Below are 24,443 nucleotides of genomic sequence, written 5' to 3'. Positions count from 1 at the left end.
ACGTTCGGTATTCGAACGCTCGCTTTCCAAACAACCACGCGCACGCCCTCTAAGATGACGTTACTTATCCTTAACTTTTCTTCCACGGCCTTCTGGCGACAGCGTGATCGCACTATGAGCTAAGAAATGCTCTCGCATTACAATATATATAGAGACGGCTTTTTTTTTATTGCGTTAGTTTACCCTGCGGCATCAATACACATGACACAAAATGGTGCAGTTGTGTTTCCTCCATGAAGTCCAGGAGTGACCTATGGTTCCGACCGTATATCCATCGCTGCAAGTCCGGTGGCCTGGTGTGCTGAAGTCCCGCACGCCGCAGGTGGCGTCGACGAGCTGCTTGTAGCCCAGGGCATGTCCATAAGAGGTGGTTCAGGTCTGCTTCCCGCACCGGCGCAGGACAAAATGGGCAGCTTGAAGTTGTGTCGGTGTAGCCCCACTTAGCGCGGATTGAAGGCGTCACAGCCGCACTCACGAACTCTTCGGAGCGATACCTCCTCTTGACAAGTAAGTCCACTCAGGAGGTCATGACCACGCGGAGATATGAGAGCTCGCGTGGTGCGCCGAAGATTTTCTTAGAATACTGTTTTCCAGCTCACAGTAGTATTTCGTTCTGTTATACTATTCAGTTGACTATGGTAGAGGTACTGTTTAAAAAAAAAGAACTTTATTTTTTTACAATTTAGAGGCGTGAAACTGACTAAATTTTCTTTTCTAAACAGTACCTCTCCCATATCAGTCTAAATAGTACCACAGAACGTGATAGCACTACGGTGAGCTAGAAAACAGTGCTCTGAGTCGTCTCTATTGTAATGTGAAAGCATTACGTGTCCCGTTGTGCGACCTCGCTGTTGCCAGAAGGGCGTGGAAGAAAAGTGGAACATAAATTACGTCATCTTCGAGGGCGTGTACGTGTTTGTTCGGAAAGCGAGCCTTCGCATACCGAATGTTAGTAGGCGATTGCCTAGATGGCGCCCGAAAAAGCCAATGGCAAAGCGAGCGCAGCAACCTGCAGCATGGCAACGTTCCAGCCTCGGGATGGTCGATTCACTAGTCTTAATCGGTGAGGATTAATTAATGACTATCGATGCATTTAATGCATCGCAATGTGAGGAACGATCTGACATTGAAATATATGCCCTGAACTGAACAAGTCCTTTTTAATTAGGGTTGACTGATTTTGGTTCTATCTTCCTTGCTAAATTTATAACAATGATTTTATCCTTATGCGAAATAAGCGCTTCAATTACAGTAGCTGCGATTATAACCGACCAATCATTTTTGTTCTCTTTCCTATCCGCACCTAGTGACTCGTCTGTACCAGAGCTCTTTAAATGACTAGTTCCTGCTCATCTGCAATGTATTCAGTTAGATTGGTTACCTGGTCAGAAAGGTTTTTTTTTTTAAATGAAACTGCCTATTCACTTTCAAAGGTGTTGCATTACGCGGTAATCAGTCATGTTCCCCCACTAACAGCACGCATCACGACGGCGAGATTTCGCTCGCTCTCATTCAGAAAACGACTCTCCAGACCATAAGCAGCTTCTCCATAATATAAGGGCCTTCTATTTTCCTGGCGTAGCGATCCCTGGGATTCAAGGATGATGGAAATTGTCATCGCGAAAGCACGTTTCCGCGCTGCCTCCCTTAATTTTTACTTTCACAGGACAGGGCTTCCTCTTAGTGCTATTTCTGTAATCAGGAGTCGCCGTTTCACTATTCCGGGAAAAAGAATAGCAGCACCACCTCTTGGAAAGCTGGGCCTTGAATTGACCCTTTCAGTCCTGGATTTCTTATATTGGTCACAGACTATTTATGTGCGTGTTTTCCTAATAGTCAGGACCTCACAAGACCATGAACCAAAATTTGAGCCAGTGGTGCAAGTATTTATGGATTAATAAATATGGAGTCAAATTAGTTCATTAGGGCTCAGTGGTCGTGAAATGAGAAAAATGGCTTCTTTACTCCTGCTACTCACTACAGTACACAAAATGGGAACCAACATCGTTTTCGTCAGTGTGATACTCCTTGAAACAGTTTCGGTATGTCGATCCGAAAATGGCGCATATCCGCCTCAGCTTACCCGCATCGGCGTCACCCATGACTTCGGTCAAGCTTCTTCTTCCTTGTGGCTCCCAGCTCGGCAAACATCCCACAGTTTTGGTGTCAGTCGCAGTGTGAATTATTGAAGAAGTATTCCCCCAAGAATGATCAGTTTTGGTTTCATTTCCTAGGTGCTAGGGGAAATGTTGTGTGGCGGTGTCAATCCGCCTCTTCCATTTTCCTGTACTGCCCTCTGCCGTTTCGGTACGGTTTTGATAGGGGCCGGGACAACCGGTATCGCCAGAAGCAAAGCCTCTGAGATGATGAGACGTTTCGCGACTTTTCCGCTAGGGGAGAGCGCATGCGTGGGGGCGCCGTGAAAAAGGCGGATTGATACCGCCAGGGCCGAAAGGGTTAAGAATAGCAGTTAATTTTTCGTTTGAGCCCTCTACTGCGCGATACAGCTACAGGGATGTTTGCGTCGCGATGTCTAAAAACATGCCCTGCTTAATTCTGCCGGCTTTAAATATTTCAGTATTGATCATTTGCAATTAAAATTAATATATTATTTAACTATAGCCGTGCAGTAGTGCTATACTGTAGAACCTAGTGCGATAATCGACCCTCTACCCTGTACTGGGTTTGAGCCATCATACTGACGTCAAGAAGAAGAAGCAGAAGTGTGCCGGGCGCCATACCAGCCTGCACTGCGCGGCGCAGCCAAGGAGCGCAGCACCGCGCGTCCTCGCTCGTTGGCACCTGTCAAGATGGAGCTGCCGTCACCGGTGTGGTTGTCCTGTCAAAGGCACTGATCGAAATGGGTGAGTTGAAGTATATCGGCTTTCGTCTGTTGCAGCCATACTACGGTTACCATCATAGGCGTGCGCAGGGTTCCTCATCAGATGGGGGGCAAACATTTATCGCAGCGCCCCCCCCCCCCCCCCTCCATATTAAGTCAATGTATGGGGCAGACTTTGCGCCACACCCTCTTCGGCGACTAGGAAAGAGCGGCTGCCCCCCCCCCCCCCCCGCCCGTGCGCACGCCTATGGCTACCATGCCCGATGCCCTTACAGACACTGTAGACGGCTGGATACGTGTGATAAAGAAACAAATTAATTGTCATGGACACTGTCCCATTGAACTCACCTAGCGTCCGCTCGCAACATGCAGCCATGAGCGTCAGACTAACTTGAACTTCTGCGAATTCTTTTTAACTGTTTTCCTGCCACATACACTAAAAGATGGTTCGATAACCAGATTTCTTCAAGCGTGAAATCTGGTTCTGGAATATATGCTTCGTTAGGCGGACACAGGACTTGTTCAACGCGTTGCTGAGGCACGTCGTCGCAATACCTCTCTTAGTGTAGAACGAATAGAATGAAATCGGAGTAAAACTTTTTTAGCAAGGGCCATAGCACCAGCATAGCCGGTTGTCAGAACAAACGATTCTCAAGTCTAAAAACCCCATGCGTGTCTTTCACTCGGTCATTCATCTGTCACATCAAGGGGATCAAGATAATCGCAAAACACATTCAACACATTGCTACTCTCACTTTCAAAATTTTCCCAAGAGCTGTCAATAAAAATAATAAAATCTTCTATATACTGAAAAACTTTCTTGACAGTCAGTCAAAGTACTTTATTAAGGTCCTGAGGGGCCGATGTTCCTCAAGGGGGATGTTCAGCTGCGGGCCGCACCCACGTGGGGACGGGCAAGGCGAGCCCCGCCGCCAAGTTGCGGGCCCTCTGGACAACCCGAGGTTGGACGTCGTAGTCCGAGCTGGTGAGCGCCGATCGCCAGGCCTCCGATAAGTGGAGTGAGGCGTCATGCAGTGCCGAACATTGCCAGCGCATGTGCGGAAGTGTACACCGTCGTTCCATGCAGTCAGGGCAGGTTTGCTTAATATTGTCCATAAATTTTCTAAACATCAGCGGAGATGGGTACGGTTCCGTTTGCAGCATTCTGCGCATGATGGACTGCGGCCTCGTGAGTCTCGAATGTGGCGGCGGGAAATTCCGCCTACTGAGTGCTTACAAATTTCATTAAAGGTGAGGACTGGGTCTCTGTGCCGCGTCTCCCCTTCGCCCCGAATCGGCGCAGGTCCGTCACAGTGTATTAGTTCGTGTACTCGGGCATGGGCCCATTCGTTGGCATTCGGTATGACCGGATGGGCCCCCTCACCCATGTGAGCGCGGGGAACAAAATGATCTCGGTTCGCTCTTCCATCCATATAGAATGTGGGAGAATGATTCTAGCTGCCTCGTTACGGATTGAGCCCGTCATGTATAGGCTCGGGCAGCCGCCCTTGAATCTGTAAAGACCTGTGCGGGGGACGGGATACCGATGGCTAGCGCCTGTTCGGCCCTAGTCGGAGTGGTATTGCGGAACGATGCCGCCGTAATAATATTACCGTGGAGGTCAGCGACCGCGGCTGCAAAGCTGGACGTGACGAGATATTGAGCTACATCCACGAATGAGACAAGATTGGGGAGGCCTGCAGCAAGGCTTAGATGGGCCTTTGCTCTGGCGGTTTTTCTACCGACGTTGTATTGAGGATGAACATTGCGTGGGATCTGCGATACGAACGTACGTCCCCTAACCTGTCGCGGGAGTTGAACATTTTTGTCTTCCACTAGAGTGGGCTCACATTCAGGAACCTCTAGAATGCGCCGACCTGCCTTGGAAGAGTGCAGTCTTGTGATTTGTGCTACCTGTCGTGCTTCTGCTATCTCCGTAAAAGTGTTTGCACGTCCGATTGCTTGAGTTTGTCCTCATTGGCTCTGGTCGGGAGAACCAGAATCGCTTTTATACACTTGGTAATGATACAATCCAGTTTCGTCTGGTCCCTCTTTTTCCATCTATGCGCTGCTGCTATGTAATTTATATGACTCATTAAAAATGCATGAAATAGTCTTGATAGGTTCGTCTCACTCAGGCCTCCTCGTCTGTTCGAGACCCTGACTATCAGCTTAACCATGCTGTCCGATTTAGCGGCAATACGTGCCATCGTTTGTGAATTACTTCCGTTTTACTCTAGGAGCATGTCTAGTATGCGAATCTTCTCCACGTGGGGAATCGGCTGTCCTGTTTTCGTAGAGATAGTAATTCTGACTTTCTCTGGAGGTGGGGGGATGACGTACTTTTTTTTTCTCTGGCTGTAAGCAGAGAAGGAGCTCCGACTTGCTGGGGGACAGCTTAAGCCCCGCGTTCTCCAAAATGTTCTCGGTACACCTTAAGGCCTTCTGCAGGGAGTCTTCCTCCTCCCCGTCTAGTGCACCAGATAGTAATGTCATCTGCGTAAGGTGAATGTTCGGCGCGTTCTATCTCAGTGAGTTTGAGCGAAAAACTTGACGTCTGTCCCTTCATGATGATAGGCCACGCCTCTCTCAAGTTCCCTAGAAAACGATTGCTTAACATTACTAACATTGCAAAGCTGTGTGTTAGAGTTTGTTGCCTCTGCGCATGCATCATGCGCTAACCTCTTAGGCACGCACGTTATATTTCGAACATGCCCGTGATAATCCTCATACCGTAGGAGGTTCTGTACGCCTCACGTGAGCGAAAACTGCGCCTAGAAATAGGACGCCACCGTAACCTGGAATTAAAAAAAAAAAGAAAAACGTTACACGACATGAATGCACCACTGAAGTTTCATCGTAGTTAATGAAAGTGCGTCACGTAATGTCGAGTTGTGCGGAGAGGAGAATGCGCGCAGGACGAAGCACTGGGATCCGCAAGACCCGCAATCGTAAGCGATCCGGAAGCGTTGATAGGTCCCCTATGGGACCTATCAATGCTTCCGGATTATGTGGTGCCATATACGCAGCACACCACCGGAAACAATTGAATACAGTTCGCACGAGTCAACTGTCCTCATTTGGCTGGCTCGCATATTATATATATAGGAAAGCAGGCCTCCGTGCATATTTTGTTTCGTTGTGAGCCACTCTGCTTATTTTTCACGTTGGCTTTACTCAAATGTTCTAAAACCGAGTGAGTATTTATTTTTCTGAGGAGGCACACTCTTGACAGTATAATGGGTGCTTGGAAGGCGGGTGTGTCCCAGAAATTTCGCGAGGAGAACGTGCCTGATTCAATAGTCAATTTCGCGCCAAAATCACAACCACACTGAGATGCGAAGAAACAGATAGACTAACGGGCACTCGTGAACGCCCGTCCTGTCTACGTGTTTCTTCGTATCATAGTGTGGTCGTGATTTTGGCGCGAAATTGACTATTGAATTCAGACATGCACCAGCTAGCCCAACAGCGAGTACTAGGAGTGCCTGATTGGTCACACATTAACTGATACCGCAGCACCCCTCGTTTCGTTCTCTCCCGCACGCGGGGCCTGATTCAAAAGGCGCTCTCACAACGTCACCAAAACTTGGGTGCACGTGAACATATGGTGATTCACCGCGGTGGGGCCCTAAATTTCTCATATTAGACGAGCGTTTTGAAAGACGCCGAAAATTTTCATAATCAGTGACGTTAGCATGGGTGTAGCCAAGGGGAGGGGGGTTGGGGGGGGGGGTTCAAACCCCCCCGAAATATTTTCAATTTTGCTTGGGTATATATACACGCACACATACAAACGCATGCACGAACATACATAATGTATGGTTGAACCCCCCCGAAAAAAATTTCTGGCTACGCCCCTGGACGTTAGCGTTAATTATGCGATACGTTACAGCACTTAAGATTCAATTTCGGAATTATCAGACAAAGAGCTACTAATTAAAGCATAAAATTTGAAAAAAAAAATTGTGTCAGTGCTCATTTAAGACTGCCTTCGGAGCGTGAGGTTTCGGATTCAAACCAAAGCACCGGAGTGCAAACTTTTCTTCGATTCGTTTATAGCGGCTATCATCTTATGTGACAGACAGACGGACGGGCAGTTTTCTCTCTGAGTCGCCATTGAAATGCTTTCGAATTAACTTAGGCAATCAGTGCGCAAAACGCATATTAGATATCGTATTTAAGTGTTAAAAAGTTAATTTGTCTGTACTGTTGGCCCAAGCAATATACGGAACATAAAGGGTAAACGTCTTCAATCTGAGGTGTATGGGTCCTTCCAATGGAACTTAAACACTTGCACATGTCATACTCAATGCGACGCGTCCTTCTTAACGAGTTGGTGATGTGACGTATCGACATCATCGTTTCTCTAATCACTTAGACGTCCCCAGAGTGTGCATATAAAATTTTTATGTTTAGACTGTGAAGTTGTGTTACACAAGCTGCTGTATTCTCGAAAATTTATACTTTATCTTGGCACTACTCCGGCTATCGCCTGTCAGATGTATCTAGCAGCGTTCAAATGATTTAAATCTTAAAGGGGTACTGACACAAAATTTCGCGGCCGAGAAAGCCTGCTGGATCGATTCCCGTGTACGTGTGTGTACCATCTGCAAAATATCGACAGCGAATATAGCTTGGAAGGTATTTTATATGAATTTTGAAGTTCGCGAGCGCGATCCAGCATTATAGGCCGCACCTAGTGCACTGACACCCTCGGAGGTGACCCGAGGTGACCCCCCTACTTCCCCTACGTAAACGTTTCAGCCGGTACAAGTTATGATGACGTCGTAGCCGCCATTTCTGTTTTGACGCGCTTCCCGACAAATCGCTCCTTGCCAGCGGGTCAAACCTGAAGTGATTCGCCACGTCGAAAATTCCTTCCATCCCCGCTGCAAGAAAATCGTCGCCATCAGACGACAATGAGCCCGACGACGACAGACCGCGCGGAAATGCGTCACTGTTCTGTGTGCTCACGTGACCGAGCGTTTCACTCGCTAGGTGGTGATAGTTGCACCCGGCGGCTTGTCGTTTTTGGAGCTCTGTCAAACCGAAACTGAGGCTGTGTCGGTAATGAGGAGCTTGTAATTAATTATCTGTCACGCGCTGCAGCAAACCATGTGCCGTGTTATGACTAACAGGCTCCCAGCAACACATTGCAGCAAAAAAACGCGGGGCGAAAAGTTTTGTGTCAGGACTCCTTTAATACATTAAGCACACGTAACAGCGCGCAGCTTGCGGCTTCTAAAGAAGCGAAGTTGATGTTACAATGAGTGTAGTAAATACGATGTGTAGATGACATCGGTTACCGAGCCAGACGTCTCTATGGCAAAGCTGACTCAGTCCGGCGTCACAATGGCATCCGTCTCGGATATTGACATGACAGTGTGCTCGGTTTCAGAAATAAACGCCGCAGTGATGCCGATAAGCGTCTCACTAATATGTCTCAACTGATATTCGGCTTACAGATTTGCAACGTCCCCACCATCGGCCCAGCACAACGTTCAGTGGCCATTGCCGCATCGCCCGTCGCACAGGCACCACCGGAAGTGAGCGGACTACCGCAAGGATTCCTGGTTGGGTCCATCTGCCCTGTGCCACAAGCCCCACTGGGAATGCAGATGTGCGACGTTGCACCAAGCGGACAGCTCCGACCGTCAACAAACACATCTTCCATCAACCTCGCACAAATGACTTCGGCGCTGCAGGCTTTCCGTTCTACGCTGAGCGCGCAGCAGCGACCATTTATGGCCGCGCCACAGCCATATCCGACACAAATATAGCATGATAACTACAAACGTGTAAGATGGCTCCGAGCGGCCAACATGAACCACCGGCAAATGCATGGTCGCCAAACCCGGCAGAGGTACCAACGTGCTTGCAGAAGCACGGCCTCTTAGATGGCACGCAACAACTAAATTCTGCTTCTGTGCCTACGTCGTCTGGTGCGCAGGTGATATTTGACACGTAGATGCACGGCTATCCTCCGAGCATCGAAATACAGCCTTATGTGATGGCTGCTACATTCCTTCACCCATAAGTGCCGTTGCTCTTGAGATGGGACGTGCGCCTAAGGCTGGCCAGCCACAATATTCAATGATGTATACGTGTGCTTCGTTATGGAAGTGCCGTCAGCTATGGCAGTGAGTTGCGTGCGTGGAATAGCGTGCAGATGCCCACTGTTGCGCCTGTTTTTCAACCCCACCCGTATTAACGATTGGCAGCACCTCCCTTCACGCAGGACTCGACGACAGTGTGTTTTGAGGGAGTTCCAGCCGCCACCCATCCTCAACCTTCAGCGGCTTCACAAACATCATCAAGACGGCGTTGGGGGGAAGTGCCGCCAGCTATGGCAATGAGTTGCGTGCGTGCAATAGCGTGCAGATGCCCGCTGTTGCACCTGGTTTTCAACCCCAGCCGTATTAATGATTGGCAGCACCTACCTTCACGCAGGACTCGACGACAGTGTGTTTTGAAGGAGTTCCAGCCGCCGTTCATCCTCAACCTTCAGCGGTTACACAAACATCATCAAGACGGCGTTGGGGAAAGTGCCGTCAGCTATGGCAATGAGTTGCGTGCGTGCAATAGCGTGCAGATGCCCGCTGTTGCACCTGGTTTTCAACCCCAGCCGGATTAATGATTGGCAGCACCTGTCTTCACGCAGGACTCGACGACAGTGTCTTTTGAGGGAGTTCCAGCCGGCGCCCATCATCAACCTTCAGCGGCTTGACAAACATCGTCAAGATGGCGTTGGGGGGAAGTGCCGTCAGCTGTGGCAATGAGTTGCGTGCGTGCAATAGCGTGCAGATGCCAGCTGTTGCGCCTGGTTTTCAACCCCAGCCGTATTAATGATTGGCAGCACCTGTCTTTACGCAGGACTCGACGACAGTGTGTTTTGAGGGAGTTCCAGCCGCCTCCCATCCTCAACCATCAGCGGCTTCACAAACATAATCAAGACGGCGTTGGGGGTAAGTGCAATGAGTTACGTGCGTGTAATAGCGTGCAGATGCCAGCTGTTGCGCCTGGTTTTCAGCACCAGCCGTATTAATGATTGGCAGCACCTGTCTTCACGCAGGACTCGACGACAGTGTCTTTTGAGGGAGTTCCAGCCGGCGCCCATCATCAACCTTCATCGGCTTCACAAACATCAAAGACGGCGTTGGGGGAAAGTGCCGTCAGCTATGGCAATGAGTTACGTGCGTGAAATAGCGTGCAGATGCCCGCTGTTTCACCTGGTTTTCAACCCCAGCCGTATTAATGACTGGCAGCACGTGTCTTCACGCAGGACTCGACGACAGTGTGTTTTGAGGGAGTTCTAGCCGCCGCCCATCCTCAACCAGCAGCGGCTTCACAAACCTAATCAAGATGGCGTTGGGGGGAAGTGCAATGAGTTACGTGCGTGTAATAGCGTGCAGATGCCAGCTGTTGCGCCTGGTTTTCAGCACCAGCCGTATTAATGATTGGCAGCACCTGTCTTCACGTAGGACTCGACGACAGCGTGTTTTGAGGGAGTTCCAGCCGCTGCCCATCCTCAACCATCAGCGGCTTCACAAACATTATGAAGACGGCGTTGGGGGAAAGTGGCGTCAGCTATGGCAATCAGTTACGTGCGTGCAATAGCGTGCAGATGTCCGCTGTTTCACCTGGTTTTGAACCCCAGCCGTATTAATGATTGGCAGCACCTGTCTTCACGCAGGACTCGACGACAGTGTGTTTTGAGGGAGTTCCAGCCGCCTCCCATCCTCAACCATCAGCGGCTTCACAAACATAATCAAGACGGCGTTGGGGGTAAGTGCAATGAGTTACGTGCGTGTAATAGCGTGCAGATGCCAGCTGTTGCGCCTGGTTTTCAACCCCAGCCGTATTAATGATTGGCAGCACCTGTCTTTACGCAGGACTCGACGACAGTGTGTTTTGAGGGAGTTCCAGCCGCCTCCCATCCTCAACCATCAGCGGCTTCACAAACATAATCAAGACGGCGTTGGGGGTAAGTGCAATGAGTTACGTGCGTGTAATAGCGTGCAGATGCCAGCTGTTGCGCCTGGTTTTCAGCACCAGCCGTATTAATGATTGGCAGCACCTGTCTTCACGCAGGACTCGACGACAGTGTCTTTTGAGGGAGTTCCAGCCGGCGCCCATCATCAACCTTCATCGGCTTCACAAACATCAAAGACGGCGTTGGGGGAAAGTGCCGTCAGCTATGGCAATGAGTTACGTGCGTGAAATAGCGTGCAGATGCCCGCTGTTTCACCTGGTTTTCAACCCCAGCCGTATTAATGACTGGCAGCACGTGTCTTCACGCAGGACTCGACGACAGTGTGTTTTGAGGGAGTTCTAGCCGCCGCCCATCCTCAACCAGCAGCGGCTTCACAAACCTAATCAAGATGGCGTTGGGGGGAAGTGCAATGAGTTACGTGCGTGTAATAGCGTGCAGATGCCAGCTGTTGCGCCTGGTTTTCAGCACCAGCCGTATTAATGATTGGCAGCACCTGTCTTCACGTAGGACTCGACGACAGCGTGTTTTGAGGGAGTTCCAGCCGCTGCCCATCCTCAACCATCAGCGGCTTCACAAACATTATGAAGACGGCGTTGGGGGAAAGTGGCGTCAGCTATGGCAATCAGTTACGTGCGTGCAATAGCGTGCAGATGTCCGCTGTTTCACCTGGTTTTGAACCCCAGCCGTATTAATGATTGGCAGCACCTGTCTTCACGCAGGACTCGACGACAGTGTGTTTTGAGGGAGTTCCAGCCGCCTCCCATCCTCAACCATCAGCGGCTTCACAAACATAATCAAGACGGCGTTGGGGGTAAGTGCAATGAGTTGCGTGCGTGCAATAGCGTGCAGATGCCAGCTGTTGCGCCTGGTTTTCAACCCCAGCCGTATTAATGATTGGCAGCACCTGTCTTTACGCAGGACTCGACGACAGTGTGTTTTGAGGGAGTTCCAGCCGCCTCCCATCCTCAACCATCAGCGGCTTCACAAACATAATCAAGACGGCGTTGGGGGTAAGTGCAATGAGTTACGTGCGTGTAATAGCGTGCAGATGCCAGCTGTTGCGCCTGGTTTTCAGCACCAGCCGTATTAATGATTGGCAGCACCTGTCTTCACGCAGGACTCGACGACAGTGTCTTTTGAGGGAGTTCCAGCCGGCGCCCATCATCAACCTTCATCGGCTTCACAAACATCAAAGACGGCGTTGGGGGAAAGTGCCGTCAGCTATGGCAATGAGTTACGTGCGTGTAATAGCGTGCAGATGCCCGCTGTTTCACCTGGTTTTCAACCCCAGCCGTATTAATGACTGGCAGCACGTGTCTTCACGCAGGACTCGACGACAGTGTGTTTTGAGGGAGTTCTAGCCGCCGCCCATCCTCAACCAGCAGCGGCTTCACAAACCTAATCAAGATGGCGTTGGGGGGAAGTGCAATGAGTTACGTGCGTGTAATAGCGTGCAGATGCCAGCTGTTGCGCCTGGTTTTCAGCACCAGCCGTATTAATGATTGGCAGCACCTGTCTTCACGTAGGACTCGACGACAGCGTGTTTTGAGGGAGTTCCAGCCGCTGCCCATCCTCAACCATCAGCGGCTTCACAAACATTATGAAGACGGCGTTGGGGGAAAGTGGCGTCAGCTATGGCAATCAGTTACGTGCGTGCAATAGCGTGCAGATGTCCGCTGTTTCACCTGGTTTTGAACCCCAGCCGTATTAATGATTGGCAGCACCTGTCTTCACGCAGGAGTAGACGGCAGTGTGTTTTGATGGAGTTCCTGCCGCCGCCCATCCTCAACCTTCAGCGGCTTCACAAATATCATCAAGACGGCGTTAGGGTTGGCTGCAGTCAATAAATTTTTCGTAAATAGCCCAATAAATATTTGTATAGCTCTCGCGATTCCATGTCCGCCACTTGGAGTAATCGAGATTGGCGAGTACAATTGTGTTTATCTCTCAGAGACGGTTTTCAAGAATTGCATATCGTCGAGAAAGGAAAAGGACCCCCAGTATTTTCAAAAATCTTTGTCGGGATACATATGATGTGTCTTTAGCTTAATCTGTCACTGTATAACTTCCTAATCATTTTCATCATTTTCATCATGGCGTGCTCGCTTTATTGGCTAATAAAGAAAGGCCGCGAATTCGGAAAATTGACACGTGACTGTAGGCTGCAGCGCATATCAGGAAGCAGCGCCCTCAAACAGAATCATTGTTAGGTACCAGGTCAAGACTACGCTCCCAGCTTTTGCGTGTGGGAGATAGTCACGTGTTGTCTTTCATATTTCGCATGCTTTCTTTGTCAGCCGGAAAAAATTGGCACGTCATTAGTACGTTGCTGAGAATAACGCAGTTAGATGTCATTTGAGCATGCCTACATATGCCTCATTGAGATTTTAATGATTAGGTGAGCATTTGTAGAGTTATAAACATAATTAGGACTAATTAACTAAACCTCATTAACGAAAAAAATAGTAGTGGCTACTACAGTATACCGGGAACAATATGCACTATATAACAATATGCACTTCGCGTAACGACGTTCCTCTTTTTTCAAATCGTTCTGCGTGATATTTGGGACGCCCTGTATAATTAGAATGTGACTTTTATTCAGCCCTAATTTACAGGCCGAGCATTTCGACCGCCCATGCGAGAAGTCGGCGCTGTTATGCTTGCCCCTAAGCTCCGATCCATTCGAGCCAGGGAGTGATGGAAAGGGACGGAGGAAGCCTATTGCTGAGGAGCCGGCAATATATTAAAGGGACACTAAAGGCAAATAACAATTTATGTCAGAGTGAGAGCTCAATGTATGACAACGTCTAAAACGGCAATATTATCAACAGCAGTGGCCTACTTACCGAGAAATTAAGCTAAATGTATCACACGATGAGCGCCACGAGCGGGACATTTTGGAAATGATCCCGATGACGTGAGAGAGTCCGACTACAATTAATTACTGGTAATCAAGCTAGCTGCAATAAAAAAAAGAACCTTCCTTGCATCAAGACAGGTAATAAAATGCTGCTTGTTCGTTTCTGTTTGATTAATGGAAAAAAGAACCTCTTTGGCGTTGCCATGGGGAACGGCGCGCGTGGTTCAAAGGTTCCGTTTTTGCCGAACTGCGTTTCGCCCGGCGCCCTGCTTCGCTCACGCGGTCGCGTCTCAGTGGTATATAGTTTCGGTATCGCGTACTGCCGCGTGTGTTTTGCGCGCTCGTTAAAGTCGCTCTGACAGAAAGTTCGACAAAATGCCGGCTGCATGTTATGTTGCCGGATGCCCGAATGGTGCACGCCGCCAGTGCACGCCGCCGCGCAGGAAAGGCGGGCAACGTTGGGCACGGAAACAGTGACGTCAGAAAGACCGCTTTCAGGCGGGTGATTTGAAGTGCCCTAACGCGATGCGGACCACTAAAACGTGATTTTATTTCAAAATAAGCACTTGCTTGGCACAAAAGTAGGACTACGGCGTTTCTGGACCGCTATTTCAACAATCAACGTCGACTTAATATTTGCCTTTAGTGTCCCTTTAAGGAATGGGACATACATAAAATTTTGGACAGTCCGACATCGAAATTCACAGTTTTAGCATCTTACCTGCCGGCACCAGAATATTGTTCTGATCCATTCAAGTGGGACACTCCAGATCAATTTTTGTCCCCTGTAGGTTGCTTCCTTTGCGCATCCTCAATCAGAACCAGCAGATAATGAAGTCAAGGAAGTTATAGGGCACGTTAATAGTACCGTTTTAAGTGTATTGTAGTACTTGTGACATAGATGTGAAGAGAAAAGCGGGCGAAAAGACAATTTGCCGCTGGCAGGATCTGAACCTGCAACCTTCGGATTACGCGCCCGATGCTTTTACGAATTGTTCTACGGCGGTAGTCGTCCCCTCGTCCACATTATCGGGTATCCACATAAACATGGATAGAGCCACAGGGATGTTTGCTTCGCTGTTGAGGAATTTCACATAGAGGCTAACATAATGCCTCCGAAAATCTTGCCTGCTTTTAAAGAATTCACCATTGATCATTTGCAATTCAAATTAATATATTTTTCTACTATAGCCGTCTAGCAGTGTTAACCTATAGAACCTAATGAATATATCCACCCACTACTTGGCCAATCTCCTTTACAGTCCCAACGCAAAAAGATTAGCACAAGTGAACGGTGGCCGGAGCTGCAAAATTGCGACATGCGGCGCTGTTGTTCACGTGCACGCCTATAGCGAGATTGCCAAGCAGATTCCACTTTTCAAAACAGGGGTGGCCGGCGGACCGGCGGAAAGCAACCCATCTTGCTGTTGGCCAACTTGAAAGCCCATATCTTATAGAAACGCTTGTTCATTGCTCATCGCCAGATGTGGCTGTGCACACAATATCATTTTTATTTTAGGGGCGAAGCACCTTGATTCCGAGGCTTGTCCGTCCGTTTGGCGTCCGTGCGCACGGCACAGCACCGTGTAAAATCGAAACATCACGTTTAACAATAGACTAATAGCACTCGTAATTGTGACTGAACAATGTAACACACCTACAAGCCCAAACCGTTTATACTAGTCGACGACTTCTTTGTCGTCGAAGCTTTGTCGTCGACTCTCACTGTCCGCTGTAACGATATATAGAAAACCGTTGCTATAGTCGAAACATATGTGTGTATGTGAATCAAAAAGGTTTACAATAGACGAACATCAATCATAATTGGGACGAAACAATATAAAACACCTAGAAGCACAGACCCTTTATACTAGTTAGCGACTTCAACGTAGACATTATGGACCTTAGGGACCTAGCTTTGTCGTGGAATATTTATGTCACTTTATGTCACTCAGTTTACATTACATGGAGCAACGCTTAGGTAACGTACGGTTACTGACCTCTACGATACCCATAGCTCCACCCCTTCATGATTCATTTCGTGGAGATACGTGGATTTTTTTTTGCTTTTCTTCTTTCGTTGAAGTTGCGAGCAACCGTATGTTTATCGCAGTTGCCCAGAAAAAACTGCTTGTTGGAGTGCTTTCCGCTGGCCACCCCTGCATTGGAAAATGGAATGTGCTTGGCACTCTCGATATCGGCGCGCTCGGGAAAAATCTCAGCGCCGCGTGTGTTTCCTAAAATATCCAGGGACTTTAGTGTTTCCCTTCTTGCTGCTCCGGCAACCGGCCACTTTTGCCAATCTTTTTCCGTTGATACTGTACCTCGTATGAACCATCATCGAGAGGTGAGGAAGAAGAAGCAGAAATGTGCCACGCGCCGTACCAGCCAGGGCGGCGCGTCGCAGCACTCACTATGCGTCGTCGCTGGAGGACAACTGTCAAATGGCCTGACCGAAATAGGTAAGCTGAAACACGTCGGCATTCGTCTGTTGCAGCCATGCCGAGGGTACCACGCGCGATGCCCTTGTAAAGCTTACAGTACAAATAGAAGTACAATATACAGGTTTAGGAGGTTGGGACCGATTCGGTCCCTTCCTCAGGGGTTGACTGGTTTGGTCATGGAAGCTCCTCCCCGACTTGTTCCACCGCGGCTCCGGATTTCCCTTTCCCTCACGTTTCGAAGGCCGTGAATGTAAACCGAGGGCATTGTTCCCAGGGACCGGTTCACATTTGCCGGCGTGTTTTGAATGTGCCACGACTCGAGCAAGAGCCTCCTTCCCAGATTCCTTTCTGTTTCCAGAACAGAAGCGCCGTCGAAGTCGATCTTATGGTCGTGCTTTTCACAGTGCTCTGCAAGAGCGCTGCGTTGCATTTCCATCTTCCTGACGTAGTTCTTATGTTGGCGCACTCTTTCTCGGAAGCACTTGCTCTCGCCACATAGGCGAGAGCAAGTGCATGCTCTTGAAGAAGGTTAAATATATAATTTGGGATAGTAATTAAGAAAGTCGATTTAATTAACTTTTTATTTAGTGGTGTTTGGCGGTTATATCAAATAAGAGAATTGAAGTTCTTAATGCGAAGAACCCATCGCAGCTTTGAGAAATAGAAAAAAGTCCACGCATATCCACGAAGTGAATCATGACCAGTGGGCGAAGCTCTGGGTATCGTATGGGTGAGTAAGCGTACGTTACCCGAGCGTTGCCCCATATAATGTAAAGTGAGTGACATAAAGTGCCTTAAAGAGTCGACGACAAAGCTAGGTCCTAAGGTTCATAATGTCTACGTTGGAGTCGCCGGCTAGTATAAAGGGTTTGTGCTTGTAAATGTTTTATATTGTTTCGTCGCAATTATGATTGATGTTCGTTTATTGTAAACCTTTTTTGATTCACATACACACATATGTTTCGACAACAGCGACGGTTTTCTATATAACATGACAGCGGCGAGTGAGAGTCGACGACAAAGCTAGGTCCTAAGGTCCATAATGGGTAGGTTGAAGTCGCCGACTAGTATAAAGGGTTTATGCTTTTAGGTCTTTTATATTTTTCCGTCACAATATAAGTAAACCTGATGTTTTGATTTTACACGGTGCTTTGCCGTGCGCAGCACTGTGTAAAGCACCGCCAGTGCTCACTGTCTTGCATGCGTAATCATGCAAACCGCAATTAATCTTTGCAGCGGAATATCTCGGGGCACAGGCAGGCTAAAAGAATCCTTCCGAGTGGAACTGTGTAGAAACCTGAATCCTGAACTTTTGGGTGGGGGCAGGGATGCGTGCGCTAAAGGAAATAGTTAATTGTCGTAGAGCTTGTCCGATCGAACTCGCCCAGATTTCATTCGCCACGTGGTCGCCGTGTGTAATTTGCAGCTGGTCCGATAAAGGCTTGTGTTGTCGTGAAATGAATGAAATGTGGCAGTAAACGATACCTCGCGGCACACCTAGCAGCAGGGAGCACACTTCGTAACAGATTCAATATCGCAGCAAGGACAGGGGGTGTTAGAGGTCTTGTTCTCGCTATACGAATAGAATATTGACGAGCGTTTGGATATGTATCCTGCTTTAACATTAACCGTTTTCTTGCTGCTTTCCTCGGTACGAAAAATTTGCAACGGAGACTGAAAATACAAAATGAAATATGTGCTTGCGAGCTCAATGGTGTATGTGAGCATATTTTCGGATTAACTTAGGCAGTCATTGCGAGAAACGAATGCTGGATTTCGTATTTGCCAAAAATTTAATTTGTTTATACTGTTGGCCCAAACGATGTACTGACCATTAGGGGCAAAGTCTTCAAAATGAGGTATATGGGTCATTCCAATGAAGCTTGAACACTTGCGCCTGTCAAGAAAAGAAACGCTGTTTATTCAGTGCGGCGCGTCCTTCTTAATGAATTGATGATATGACGTATGGAACGGACATCATCGTTTCTCTTATCATTCTGAAGACTAACAATGCGTGTGCGTATAAAATTCTTGTGTTTAGACAGTGGAATTGTGTTACACACTCTACTGCATTCTCGAACATTTAAACGTTATCTTGGCACTACTCCGTCCATACCAGCTGTCAGATGTATCTATATGTGTTCACATTATTTAATTCATAATTACTTAGGCACACGTAACAGCGCACGGCTTGCGCACTCTAAAGCAGCGAAGGTAATGTTATAACTCAGTGTAGTAACTGTCCCCATAAATGAGGAAGTAGCAACGTCTGTCGCACATAATAATAATAAAATGCTGTAGGTACAACAAGAAGTTGACATCCAAGATGACGTTACACTCTAATCGAGCACATAGCGAAACACATCTTCTCAACAAAGTAGATTGCACATAACCGTGCGACCATAAGTACAACTCGGCAGACTCACCGAGATGACGTGCACTATGGTGCAACAATTACTTTACGGTCTGCACGACAGTCTATGTTGGCAGTCGCCAACATAGACTAATTGCGTTACGTGTTTTGTTTTCCAGGCAGGCCGGTGAAAAACAGCTGCCACTGAACATACAAGTTCAAAGCGTTGCTTCGAACAACCAGCCACAACCTTCTCCGGGTAATGCCTCTTACCGCGTCTTGTTTCCAACCCCAGCGGAATTAATGACTGGCAGCACCTCTCGTCACGCAGGAATCGACGAAAGTGTGTTTTGAGGTCGTTCCAGCCGCCCACCGTCAACCTTTCAGCGGCTGGGGTGACGTCCTCACTTTGACAAGCTTCATCGCGAGTTGAGATGGCGTCGCGGATCGCTGCGGTAAATAATTTTTTCTTAAATATTGCAATATTTTCAAAGCTCGTGCTATTCGTATCCGCCACTTGTGGTAATCGAGCTGGGCAACTACAAAAATGTTATCTCTCACAGGCTGTTCTTAAGAATTTAAGAATTGTGTATAAAAGAAAAATTCAATTTCGCCGCAAGGGCGAAGCAATGAAGGCGGTAGCAAAAAACTGGAATGTTATACAAAGTAAGGCTAGCTGCTAACTCGTTTGTGTCCGATCTCGCTTAACTTTACGAAAGGTGTAAGGCAATACGGCCGTTCCAGGGAGCGAAGCGGTTTTCTTGCTGTCGTCTCAACGCGAAGTGATTAGAGTACAACTCGTACAAGGATATACGAGGCGTCTGCTGATGCATCTCGTGATAGCACGCGCGGCAGTTCTCGCTACAGAGCCCTTTTGATGAAAGTTCGAGCAGCCGTCGACAGCATGCCTCGCACGCGGAGTGGTGTTTTTGCATGCGCCCTTCGTGTGACGGAGATGGCCGGCTAGTTTCTTCTCTGCTTCAGCCGCGTTCGTCATCAGAGCTTGAGCGCTTAAAGAAGCACGCGTAGGACATGCGATGCACGGGGCGATGTTGTCGATTTAGACTTTATACGGAAGATGAAGGTGACGGCAAGAACCCGGTGACAGTGTCCAGATAATTGCTGTCGCAAGAATCACAAGGTCCCCTCTGCATTCGTCTAAGACGACTCGTAGTATGCGTGGGATTATGGCTCAGCTGCCAGCTCGTTAAAAGGTCGCGCGCTCCAACTTCTCCATATAAACATTCCCGCTTGCTGCACTCATTCAAAAGTTCATTATTCAATCTTTGTTAATTGGGCGGCTGACAGCGATAAATATAGTCTCACTTTGTGTCCCCCTGAATACATAACTCCTCTGCAAAGCTAGTTTTCACGTACCTCCCACCGCTAAATTTTAAGAGAAGAATAAATCTTAATTTTGAACACCCTGTACATTCACTGGGTGTAATGCTTGCGTTTTGACTACCGCACCCTCGTGATCAGCTTCCTCAGTGGGACAGCTATTTTTTGGTGTCATTCTTGCTGTCGATAATTTCCATGAAACCAACTCATGTAAGCGTGTTTACAAGGAAGCCCACCACGATGTACAGACGGGTCCACTGTTAAAGGGAACGCTTGCGTGCGCGGCATGTTCGGATTTCGCTTTCTCGCGAAAGCATAGTGGCTTAGATTTGCATAAGACTACTGGTGGTTGACAGTTGCGACTCCTTTTGACAGAACAGTGCCATGCACGAACGAAGCTTCCCCATCCACTTGCCGTTCGGGGGCCAGCAATATGAAGGGTGCTCATTCGAGTGTTCCCTTTAACAGTGGACCGTACTGTACTTGTAGCTTTGACTGGCGAGAACAATAGCATTGCCATTTGAACAGAAGAGGCTACTTTTCTGAATTTCCACACAATCACATTTAGAAATGAAAACTTTGCCCCGAATCGCGGGAAAACTGATTGCATAATGTAGATATTCGAGAAAATTTCTTCAGCTACCCCTACCCACTTTGCTCTCGCTGGATGTCTGGCCTAGAAGCAAGCGTTTCACCGGCACGCGTTTAACGAAACAGATTTTTACAATTCGTCTGCTGTGGGGAATCGTATCTGAGCCTGCTGGGAAGTGAGCCAATATTCTCTGCGCAAAGCCTGAACTTTTGGGTGAGGGAGGGGATACGTGTGGTGAAGAAAATAATTAATTGTCGTAGAGCTTGTCCGGTAGAACTCGCCCAGATTTCATTCGCCACGTGGTCGCCGTGTGTAACTTGCAGCTGGTCCGATAAAGGCTTCTGTTGTTGGGAAATGAACCAAATGTGACAATAAACGATACCTCGCGGTACACTTAGCAGCCGGGAGCACACTTGGTAACAGATTAAATATCGCAGCAAGGACAGGAGGTGCTAGAGGTCTTGTTCTCGCTATACGAATAGAATATTGACGAGCGTTTAGATATGTATCCTGCTTTAACATTAACCTTTGTCTTGCTGCTTTCGTCGGTACGAAAAAACTTGCAACGGAGACTGAAAATACAAAATGATATAGGTTCTTGCGAGCTCCATGGCGTATGTGAGCATATTTTCGGATTAACTTGGGCAATCATTGCGAGAAACGAATACTGGATATCGGATTTTGAAAGCTTTTAATTTGTTTATACTGTTGGCCCAAGCGATATACTGGCCATAAGGGGCAAACGTCTTCAAATTAAGGTATATGGTTCCTTCTAATGAAACTTGAACAATTCCGCCTGTTTACACAGTGCGGCGCGTCCTTCTTAATGAAATGATGTGACGTATCGACGTCATCGTTTCTCTTATCATTTTGAAGACTTCCAATGCATGTGCGTATAAAAATCTTGTGTTTAGACAGTGGGATTGTGGTAAACACTCTACTGCATTCTCGAATATTTACACTTTATCATGGCACTACTCCGTCTATACCAGCTGTCAAATATATCTGTTTGTGTTCACATTATTTTATTCATAATTACTTAGGAACACGTAACAGCGCACAGCTTGCGGATTCTGAAGCAGCGAAGTTCATGTTACAACTCAGTGTAGTAACTGTCCCCATAAATGAGGAAGTAGCAACGTCTGTCGCACATAATAATAAAATGCCGTAGATAGAACGAGAAGTTGACGTCCAAGATGACGTCACACTCTAATCAAGCACATAGCCAAACACATCTTCTCAACAAACTAGACTGCACATAACCATGCGACCACAAATATAACTCGGTAGACTCACCGACATGACGTGCAGTATGGTGCAACAATTACTGTACGGTCTGCACGACAGTTATTTGGCAGTCGTCAAAATAGACTGATTGCGTTACATGTTTTGTTTTCCAGGCAGACCGGTGAAAAACAGTTGCCACTGAACATACAAGTCCAAAGAGTTGCTTCGAACAACCAGCCGCAACCTTCTCCGGGTAATGCCTCTTAAGGCCCGTTCACACCGGCGACTAGCAGCGGTCACGCGACTAAGTTAGTCGCAAAGCGACTGGTCGCCAGCGGTCGCAAATGGCCGTTTTGGTCGCAAAGCGACTGCTTTGGCTCAGTCGGTCGCTGCTCGATTTTTAGTCGCGCGACCGCAGTCGCAAACCTCTGAACCAATCAGATGCGCGGGAACGGGACGTCAGCCTATTTTACGGGGCAACGGCAATGCAAGGTGTATACGAGCAGACATGAATTCTATATGTCGACGCATATAGGTCGCACGCAGGTGTGAACATCGGTCGCTTTGAGTTGCTTTTTGACCGCCAGTCGCAAACGGTCGCGCGACCGTTGCTAGTCGCTGGTGTGAACGAGCCTTTACTGCGTCTTGTTTCCAACCTCAGCCGAATTAATGACTGGCAGCACCTCTCGTCACGCAGGAATCGACGAAAGTGTGTTTTGAGGTCGTTCCAGCCGTCCTCACTTTGACAACCGTCATCACGAGTTGAGATGGCGTTGCGGATCATTGCGGTCAATAAATATTTCTTAAATATCCCAAGTTTTTCAAAGCTCGTGCTATTCGTTTCCGCCACTTGGAGTAATCGAGCTGGGCAACTACAAGTATGTTATCTCTCACAGGCTGTTTTTAAGAATTTAAGAATTTTGTGTAATAGAAAAAAATCAGTTTCACCGCAAGGGCCATGCAATGAATGCAATAGCAACAAACTGGAATGTTATACGAAGTAAGGCTAGCTGCTAACTCTTTTTGTGTCGGATCTCGCTTAACTTTACGAAAGGTGTAAGGCAATATGGCCGTTTTAGCGAGCGAAGCGGTTTTCTTGCTGTCTGTCGTCTCAACGCGAAGTGGCGAAAGTACAGATCGTACAAGGATATACGAGGCGTCTGCTGATGCTTGTCGTGATAGCACGCGCGGCAGTTCTCGCGACAGAGCATTTTTGATGAAAGTTCGAGCAGCCGTCGACGGCATGCCTCGCACGCGAGGCGGTGTTTTTGCATGCGCCCTTCGTGTGACGGAGATGGCCGGCTAGTTTCTTCTCTGCTTCAGCCGCGTTCGTCACCGGAGCTCGGGCGCTTAAAAACACGCATAGGACACGCGATGCACGGGGCGATGTTGTCGATTTAGACTTTATACGGAAGATGAAGGCGACGGCAAGGACCCGGCGACAGCGTCCATATAATTTCTTTCGCAAGAATCACAAGGTCCCCTCGGCATTCGCCTAAGACGACTCGAAGGCGAAAGCCATTTTTTTTTCTCAGTCGACACATTGATCCTTTCACGCCTCTTTCCGGAAGCTTTCTTCCCCACACATGGTTTTGCACTGCTTCCATGATGGGCCCACCTTTGACCAAGGGACTATGTCATGTGGTGACTCCATCATGTGACGTCATAGTGGCGTAACAAATTGTGGTGATCTGTGAGGTCGTGATGATGATTTTTTGCATCAATCGTGTTGACGCCGCCTTCGAGGGACGCCGACTCCGCCGACGGTACATTTTCGCGTTTAATGGGGCATCTAAGGCTTCGCCTTAATAAAATAAAGAGAACTCCCAGTTTTTTTCGGAAATAGTTGTAGGGATACATATGATGTGATGTGCCTTTAACCAGTGGCGTAGCCAGAAATATTTTTTTCTAGGGGGGGTGTGGCATGTCAACATGTATGTATGTATGTATGTATGTATGTATGTATGTATGTATGTATGTATGTATGTATGTATGTATGTATGTATGTATGTATGTATGTATGTATGTATGTATGTATGTATGTATGTATGTATGTATGTATGTATGTATGTGAGCGCTCGAATCGCTATTAGCTAACAGTTCAAAAGCATATGCTCAAACGGGACCTGCAACAGTTTTCCAAGTAACCCCAGAATGGCTTCATTAAATGAACTCTAGAAGAACTTGTTCCTGGGCGAGTTGGTGCCCAAGTTTGCTATACATGTTATTTCTGACGCAATGCTTGAAACATGAAGAACAGGGAAAAGAGACAGATGAGCGCCATTCCTTGTCCGCTTTTCCGAGTCCTTCATGTTTCAAGCATTGCGCCAGAAATAACATGTATAGCAAACTTAGGCACGAACTCGCCCTAACTTACTGAAGCCATTTGGTGGTTACTTAGAAGAGTTTTGCAGGTCCCCTTTGATCATATGCTTTTGAACTGTTACCTAATTGCGATGCGAGCGCTCACATACATACATACATACATACATACATACATACATACATACATACATACATACATACATACATACATACATACATACATACATACATACATACATACATACGTACGTACATACATACATACATACATACACACACACACACGTCGAGACGTTAGAATAAATATAATGTTCTTCACTGTGGCTGTTTTATTCACATTCCTAACCGAATAGCCCGTAAGCTTCTTCTGAAACTCTATACATAATGTAGCTCAGAAGCTGAATGTATGTCGTGTTGTGCAGCAACACGACATACATGATTGATCGCGGCCAAAATAAAC

The 24,443-nt window shown here is 47.7% G+C and overlaps 1 long non-coding RNA gene across 6 annotated transcripts in view; it reads right to left on the bottom strand.

Annotated features, from left to right (window-relative positions):
* Positions 1-9,663: 9,663 nt before the first annotated feature.
* LOC125758113 (uncharacterized) overlaps positions 9,664-24,443 on the bottom strand; it is a 56,820-nt gene continuing 42,040 nt past the window's right edge. For 2 of the 6 annotated variants that reach the window (XR_007415870.1, XR_007415873.1), the window contains exons 2-3: positions 11,942-12,007; positions 9,664-9,704 (exon numbers count right to left, since the gene is read on the bottom strand). This is a non-coding gene — a long non-coding RNA (uncharacterized LOC125758113). Of the gene's footprint in view, positions 9,705-10,682; positions 10,724-11,701; positions 11,743-11,941; positions 12,008-24,443 lie in introns of those variants that run through there. The other 4 variants (XR_007415869.1, XR_007415872.1, XR_007415867.1 and 1 more) reach the window with 2 other exon arrangements.

The sequence above is a fragment of the Rhipicephalus sanguineus genome, chromosome 1 (assembly GCF_013339695.2).
Source record: "Rhipicephalus sanguineus isolate Rsan-2018 chromosome 1, BIME_Rsan_1.4, whole genome shotgun sequence".
NCBI lineage: Eukaryota > Metazoa > Arthropoda > Arachnida > Ixodida > Ixodidae > Rhipicephalus > Rhipicephalus sanguineus.
The sequence above is the reverse complement of the archived record's forward strand: the minus strand, read 5'-3'. Positions and strand labels throughout refer to the sequence as shown.